The sequence below is a fragment of the Chiloscyllium plagiosum genome, unplaced genomic scaffold (genome assembly GCF_037043375.1).
Source record: "Chiloscyllium plagiosum isolate Xiang-an unplaced genomic scaffold, Cpla_swu_hap1 HiC_scaffold_16, whole genome shotgun sequence".
Lineage (NCBI taxonomy): Eukaryota > Metazoa > Chordata > Chondrichthyes > Orectolobiformes > Hemiscylliidae > Chiloscyllium > Chiloscyllium plagiosum.
In genome coordinates, this window is record NW_028270154.1 from 30,099,654 (window position 1) to 30,108,602 (window position 8,949).

Consider the following 8,949-nt stretch of genomic DNA (forward strand, 5'->3'; position numbering starts at 1 on the left):
AAATACCTCAAAAAAGGAGCAGCTCTTAGAACCACAATTTTTCCTGTCCTCCATCTTGGATTACCCAGAATCCCTTCTATAGCACTTTCACATACTTGGTGTTTTTATGGGTCAGGGTATCTTAAAAAGCTGGTTATTGGGGGCAAGGGCTACCCCATGGCAACCAGGACTCATGACACCTTTGCACAACTTCCTGAATGTTACAGAGCAGAGGTTTATTGCTGTTTGTGCCTCAACCAGGAATGTAGTGAAGTAGAGTACGAGGCTATTGAACATATGACTCCATTGATTGGACTGGTCTGGAGGGGCCTTATAGCCTAGACAGAAGGTGCTGCATCATGTTGGTGTGCAATGTTCTGCAGACAGAGCCTAATTGATATCCATTTCCAAATAATGAGAGCTGAGTGCAGTAGACAATTGTTGACCATAAAATAACTTTGTTCATAATGCTGGAATTTCATTTGGATTATGGGCATGATGTTCAGCTTCTATTGGCTTTGGTTTGTTCTCTCTTCCTTTCCGTAAACAGAAGCTCATCTTTCTCTTTATTCGCTTGGTTGCCTGCATGTGATGTTCTCCTACTGAATAATAACAAGTTGTGGGTGTCCAAGTGGTATTGGCACAGAGAAGCAGTGATTTACAGAGGGTATGCAAACTAAATGTAGCAACAGATAGCTGAAGAATGTGGGTCTAGATTAGAGTGGTGCTGGAAAAGCACAGCAGGTCAGGCAGCATCAAAGGAGCAGGAAAATTGACATTTCCGCCACCTCCAAGCGGACCCCACCAGGGATATATTTCCCTCCCCACCCATTTCCGCTTTCAGCAAAGACCGTTCCCTCCGTGACTACCTGGTCAGGTCCACACCCCCCAAAAACTCATCTTCCCTTCCTGGCACTTTCCCCTGCCACCGCAGGAATTGCAAAATCTGCGCCCACACTTCCTCCCTCACCTCCATCCAAGGCCCCAAAGGAGCCTTCCACATCCATCAAAGTTTTACCTGTACATCCACCAATATCGTTTATTGTATCCATTGCTCCCAATGCGGTCTCCTCTACATTGAGGAGACTGGACGCCTCCTAGCAGAGCGCTTTAGGGAACATCTCCAGGACATCCACACCAATCAACCCCACCACCCTGTGACCCAACATTTCAACTCCCCCTCCCACTCTGCTAAGGACATGCAGGTCCTGTGCCTCCTCCACCGCCACTCCCTCACCACCCGACGCCAGGAGGAAGAACGTCTCATCTTCCGTCTCGGAACACTTCAATCCCATGGCATCAATGCGGATTTCACCAGTTTCCTCATTTCCCCTTCCCCCACCTCACCCCAGCTCCAACCTTCCAGCTCAGCACCATCTCCATGACCTGTCCTATCTGATGCCTATCTTCCTTTCCACCTATCCACTCCACCCTCCTCTCTGACCTATCACCTCCATCCCCACCCCCATTCACCTATTGTACTCTATGCTACTTTCTCCCCACCCCCACCCCCTGGCCATTTATCTCTCCGCTCTGCAGGCACCCTGCCTCTATTCCTGATGAATGGCTTTTGCTCCTCAGATGCTGCCTGACCTGCTGTGCTTTTCCAGCACCACTCTAATCTAGACTCTGGTTTCCAGCATCTTCAGTCCTTGTTTTTACCTAGCTGCAGAATGTGACCTAGTGGATAACCAGTGGCTAAGATTGGCGTTTTAGATGCAAGTGAGTGCCAGCCTTGCCAGGTATGTGCCATGTGCAGCATAGATCTGGAGCTGCTGTGCCATGATACTGCCAATGAGGGGCACCACTGGATTGCCAAAACTTGTCCAGGTGCACAGCAGCCTTTCAAAAATGACCTGGTGCAAGGAATGCCATCTTTTGGCAGATATCCAATGTGAGGTGAGATCCTGTGGGAGTGGTAAATGGTAAAATGAGGCAGAAATCAAACATGAAAGATTCCATAGAGGCAGGGCATGTAGTTAATCAGGCAGGTTTGTTAAAATAATGTATAAAAACCTCAATAGGCCTCATCGCAAATGACCACCAAAAGAAACTCCATGAAACTCAAACTTAGCTTAAAAAACTTGAATATTCGCCTATTGTATCCAATTCTGGGCACAAATCATTGTGAACAATGTGAAGGATTTACAGAAGGTGCAGGAAATGTTCAGGAGAATGATTCCAGGAATGAGAGTCTTCAGTACGGTGATTCAATTAGTGAAGCTGGGGTAGTCCTCCTCACAGAAGACAAAGTTGCCAGGAGATTGGATTGAGGTGTTCAAAATCATGAGAGACTAGACAAAATAGATAGAAAGAATCTGTGTCAATTGATAGAGTAAGAATCAATGGTCTCAGATTTGAAGAAATTGGCAAAGATACAAAGACATTATATGGAAAAACATATTTTGAAGTATGTGGGTTAAGATCTAGAATGGAAGGGCAGATGCGAATTCAATTGTGGCCTTATATAAAGAATTTGAATAAAAATCTGAAGGGAAACAACTTGCAGGACTACTGGGAAAGGCCAGTGAATTGGAACTATCAAAATTCATGCTGCAGAAACCCATCCTGGACCGATAAACCTTCAATAAATTATGAAGCTGTGACTTTAAAAACTTTTAGGGTCTTTTACTGACAGCTAAAAACCAGTGCTACAGAGGAAACACTAACAATGTGTTGTTTGTTACTGTTGTGATTGCTGTTATGGCAATTATGCATTATATTGTTCACCTTTCTATTTTATGCCTCTTATCTCTTGCAATAATTGTCAGAATGCCAGAATAGGAAATGTTTAACAATGCTGTCTTTATGTGGCAGTTGAATGATTGAATGCTTAATGGGTTCATTTTTGCACAAAAGGAATATTGTTATATTGTGTGATGCAGCGCTAGCGAATGATCTTTTTGACAGGAGAAACTTAGTCATGCACACCTACAATGCTAGCACGTCATCATGACAATGAACCCTTCCTTTGGAATCCAGCAAAACCTTGAAAATTGTTGCACACTCAGATCCACACTAGGTGAGCTATGTTGTTTACATGCATCCATAGATGGAAAATCATATTTAAGCTGGTCAAAATTACACAAGAAGAAATGGAAGCTTGCTGATGTATTCACAGAATGCTAAGTGAGTCTTATCTTAAAAAGGTGTTGCTGGAAAAGCTCAGCAGGTCAGGCAGCATCAAAGGAGAAGGAGAATCGACGTTTCGGGCATAAGCCCTTCTTCAGGAATGAGGAGGGTGTGCCAAGCAGGCTAAGATGAAAGGTAGGGAGGAGGGACTTGGGGGAGGGGTGTTGGGAATGCGATAGGTGGAAGGAGGTTAAGGTGAGGGTGATAGGTCGGAGAGGGGGTGGGGGCGGAGAGGTCAGGAAGGTGGTGTTGAGTCTGAGGGTTGGGACTGAGAAAAGGTGGGGGGAGGGGAAATGAGGAAGCTGGAGAAATCTGTATTCATCCCTTGTGGTTGGAGGGTTCCTAGGTGGAAGATGAGTCACTCTTCCTCCAGGCGCGTGTTGCCATGGTCTGGCAATGGAGGAGGCCAAAGACCTGCATGTCCTTGGCGGAGTGGGAGGGGGAATTAAAGTGTTCAGCCACAGGGTGGTTGGGTTGGTTGGTGCGGGTGTCCCAGAGGTGTTCTCTGAAATGTTCCGCAAGTAGTCGCCCTGTCTCCCCAATGTATAGGAGGCCACATCGGCTGCAGTAAATGAGACCATGGCAACACGACGCCTGGAGGAAGAACGACTCAATTTCCGCCTAGGAACCCTCCAACCACAAGGGATGAATACAGATTTCTCCAGCTTCCTCATTTCCCCTCCCCCCACCTTTTCTCAGTCCCAACCCTCAGACTCAGCACCGCCTACTTGACCTGCAATCTTCTTCCCGACCTCTCCGCCCCCACCCCCTCTCCGGCCTATCACCCTCACCTTAACCTCCTTCCACCTATCGTATTCCCAACGCCCCTCCCCCAAGTCCCTCCTCTCTACCTTTTATCTTACCCTGCTTGGCACACCCTCCTCATTCCTGAAGGGCTTATGCCCAAAACGTCGATTCTCCTTCTCCTTTGATGCTGCCTGACCTGCTGCACTTTTCCAGCAACACACTTTTAAGCTCTGATCCCCAGCATCTGCAGTCCTCACTTTCTCCTGTGAGTCTTATCCCAAAGAGCTGTTCCTACTTCAATATAACAATAATGATAAAGTACAGAAACAGTTTGCTGAACTAGCATTTGCTGACAGTCTTTCATTTTTTTTAATTAAAACATCATTTATTCATGAAATAGAAAATAACAAGTGGTATTTAAAAAATTACATTTCATGAAACCCATCCCAAAAATAATCCCTGCCCATGTAATCAAAGTGTTGAGGTACCGAACATCAGCGACAGAATATATATTAAACAGTCTTTAGCCTTAATTTATAGACATAAATTAAAGAGAAAAAGAGCTTGTTGTTATTTTGCCAAGTACAAATGTTCATCTTATTGATCACTCATAAGGGGTGTGTTAAAATAAGAATCTCTATTGGGAGAGAGATAAAGTGTTCCTTAACTGCAGCACCATAATATTGTGGAGCTAAAAGTAAAAGCAGTGGGAAGCCACTGAAGACAGTGTTTTCTTGATATATGATATTTTGAACAGAATCTTGGAAATCTTCTGGAAAATAGGTGGCTGCTGATCTCACGGGCTCAGTTTAAATGAATAATTCTGCAGTTATTGAAAGAACTGTAAGATACAAAATCTTGAAAGTTTGGTTGTTTTAAAAAATGTTCATTACATATTTCCCCTTTAGATTGCAATACACTGTTTCACTTTAACACATTTTCAGTGTTCATACTATAAGCATGCCCAGTGCATGATGATATCATGAAACATTTCCTATCAATCATCTCAGTGGCAGTCTGTCTTCATTATTGCTCCTAATATGTAACAAACTTTCTTGATCAAGTTACAAAAATATTATTATTGTCTGGCAGTGAAATTGTAAAAAGGAAAAACACTATTTACCAGTGAGTTAACTATGGGTCAACACACGCACATAAGGTGCTGGTCCCATAATGGTTCAGGTACAACATGCCCACCTTGTATCCAACTCCTAAATTGTGTAGGAGAAAGTGAGGACTGCAGATGCTGGAGATCAGAGCTGAAAAATGTGTTGCTGGAAAAGCGCAGAAGGTCAGGCAGCATCCAAGGAGCAGGAGAATCGACGTTTCAGGATCGTCCTGAAGAAGGGCTTATGCCCGAAACGTCGATTCTCCTGCTCCTTGGATGCTGCCTGACCTGCTGCGCTTTTCCAGCAATACATTTTTCAACTCCTAGATTGTCCCAATGTCCCAAAAGATCTCCCTCCTACACCATCTCTCCAGCCATGCATTCATCTAGACTACCTCCTATTGCTATTCTCACCTGCAATTTGCAATGGAAGTAATCCAGAAATGATTCTTGTTTGAGTTCTACTTTGTAATCTACTTTCCAGCTCCCTAAATTTTGTTTTAAAATAGAATACCTACAGTGTAGAAACAGACCCTTCAGCCCAACAAGTCCACACTGACCCTCCAAAGAGTAACCCACCCAGACCTATTCTCCTATCCTAACTTCACCCCTAACCTACACATCCCTGAACACTATGGGCAATTTAGCACAGCCAATTCACCTAACATGCAAAGCTTTCAATTATGGGAGGAAGCTGGAGCACCCAGAGGAAACCTGTGCAGACACAAGGAGAATGTCCGCACTACACACAGACAGTCACCTGAGGCTGGAATCAAACCTGGGTCCCTGTGAGGCAACAGTGCTAATCACTGAGTCATTGTACTGCCCCGAGAGTACTGTAATGTTTTCAGGAGCTCTTTTTTTTCTACTGATGCTGTTGGCACCAATGTGTTCCACAATCTTCTTTAGTTTGCTTTCCTCCTTCAGAATGCCTTGCAGTCACTCAGCGATATTCCTGACCTTGGCACCAGGGAGACAATATATCATCCTGGAGTCTCTTTTGTGGCCAATGAAATACCTGTCTGTGATACTGGGAACCTCAGGAGATGGCCAAGGTGGATTATCTACTTGGCCCTTTTTGGTTAAGTATAGATGAAAATGCTTCAGCCTTGTCTTTTGTCTTGGATGTTCATGTTGGCACATTGTGGACCCTTACCTTCTGTTAGCTGTTTCAGTGACATTGTTCAAGTGGCAAAGAGATGTATGAAGGTTTTGGGCTCAGCATTTGGTTGGGTGGGTGGCTGCATGCTTGAAACTGCACATGCAATTTCAGTGCAAAAGTTACTGGCACAGTGAGAAAAGTAAGCAAAACAAAAGATTTATACCTGCACCAGCTTAGATTTGTAAATCAGAGTATATGGAACATAAGAAAGAGGATTAAGTTTGATCACATCATCATCTTCAATGTTTTCAACCCCCTTGCTAGCCACAACATCAGTCCTGGTTGCTCCGATGATGGTGAGTAACATCTCTGAATTTGGGATGAGGACATGCAGCTTTGTCTGTCCACTGCTAGCTCTGTGCTGCTGCCTTAGGTCTGGCCCTGTCCTGTCCTGCAAGAGACAGGGAAAATGTGTCAGCGGATATGTTGCAATCTGTTTGGGTGAGGTGGGTGACATCACTGAGTTGTTGGCAACATGTGCAAGTTGTATTCTTTGGTGAAGTGCAGTCAGGAATGTAAGGTATTAGTTATGGTTGATACAGATCATATTTATGTGTATGAAAGGGTGGTGATAAATTGAGCAGTGTGATGCTAAGGGAGTAGATAATGTAATATGGTATTTGAAGATAAATTCTGACCTTAAACACTCATGTCAATACATCGAATGCCTTGCACATTGCATCCTGTCCTTAGTGTTATATAACTAGCATTACCCACTGCAGTTAACTGCGCCACAGTGTCTAAATGCAGGTTCCCATAGTTCCCTGTCACCTGAGAAACTCTCTTCCTGCTCACTTTCAATACCAAGATCCCAGTTGCTGCTTTGGAGCACCTGGGAGTGCACTCTCAGCCCTCTGGCGATACTTTTCAGTATCTTGCTGTCTCAGACAGTCTTCCGTAGCTGCTTCCAACTCTTACTTCACTCCGGTTGTAGCTTTACCTCCTCATTAGAGATCCCACTGTGAGTGCTGAGGTAATTGTAGAAAGGTTAGCACTTATTTTAGTATAATGGCCCTTGATGTTTCCAGAGCTGGCTGAATGCAGGCAGTGAATCCTTTGTTTTGGCTTTAGTTATACAGTGTCGCTGGTTCAGAAGCTTCTGGAATTATGATCAGCTGGTTAGTCTTGGTCATTTCATTCATCCAGTTGTATTCTCTACTTTTAAGAGAAACAGAACTTAAGAAAAGGAACATTGGGACAGGAGTAGACCATTCAGTGCCTTCATCTTGTTCAGCCATTCAATGATTGATCTGGGACTTAACTCCATATGCCTCTGGCTTAAATCCTTTAATACCTCTGTTGTTAAAAATTTATCTGTCTCAGATTTTAAATTAACAACTAATCCAGCACTTACTGTTTGTGATAGAGACTTCTAAATGTCTATCACACTTTGTATGTAGAAGTGCTTCCTAAATATGGAAAATATATGGAAGTGAATACAGTTTTGGGTGGGCGGTGGGGGAGGTGGATTTCTATTCACATCTAGCTGTGATGTTAAATCAAATAATTGTAAAGCTGTCCTGAAACTTGGCAAGTTTATCTAGTGGCTACTTTGGTATGTGGACAATTAACTTTCCAAGTTTATTTTTTGTGGTCTGCCTGTCCTTCTTCTCTGTTCCTCAATTTCATATGTTCATTGATTCAATCCAAAATCAGTGCTGAATTAACTAATCCCAGCTGGAACAGTGTTTGGGGTGCTTTAAAGTTTACATTGCTCGTGAGTTAGGAAGAAGAAATTCATCAGGGTTTCTGCTCCTGGCTGCTCCCTGCTAGAGTTATGCATGGATGTTAGTCTCGGAAATAATCAAATTGAGTTATAATGCTCCTATAGTCTGTTAGCACTTTAATCTCAAGGATCACACATGGCAAATTGTTTGCTTTTTGTGGGGAGTGAAACCGTAGTCAAAATGTGTGGTGCTGGAAAAGCACAGCCGGTCAGGCAGTATCTGAGGAGCAGGAGAGTTGATGTTTCGAGCATAAGCTCTTCATCTGGAATGTGGGTAGGGGCACCCAAGGAAGCTGGGAGATAAATGGGAGGGGGTGGGGTTGGGGGGAAGGTAGCTGAGAATATGATAAGTAAATGAAGGGGGGGATGATGGTGATAGATTGGAGAAGGGGGTGGAGTGGATAGGTGGGAAGCAAGATGGACTGATAGGACAGTCCAAGAGGGCTGTACCGAGTTGGAGGGCTGGATTTGGGATAAGATCTGAGAAGGGGAGCAGCTATCAGGAAACTGGTGAAAATGACAGTGTGATTGAAGGGGCCCCAAGGCAAAAGGTGAGATGTTTTACTTGCAGGTGTTGGGTGGCTAGAATTTGGCAGTGGAGGAGGCCCAAGATTTGCATGTCCTTGGTGGAGTGGGAGGTGGCATTAAAGTGTTCGGGCATAGAGCGGTGGAATTGATTGGTGCGTGTATCCCAGAGATGTTGTTTGAAATGTTCTGCAAGTAAGCATTCTGTCTCCCCGAAGTTGAGGAAATCACATCGAGACCAACAGACACAGTTGATGAGGTGTTTAGAGGTGCAGGAAAGTCTCTGCCTGATCTGGAAGGACCCTTTGGGGCCTTGGACAGAGGTGAGGGGGGAAGTGTGGGCACACACACCTCCCCCCTCACCTCTGTCCAAGGCCCCAAAGGAACCTTCCACATCCGACAAAGATTTACCTGTACTTCCACACTCGTCATCAACTGTGTCCATTGCTCTCGATATGATCGGGGAGACAGGATGCCAACTTGTAGAATGCTTCAGAGAACATCTCCGGGACACACACACCAATTAACCCACTGTCTTGTGGCTGAACAGTTAAACTTTCCCTCCCACTC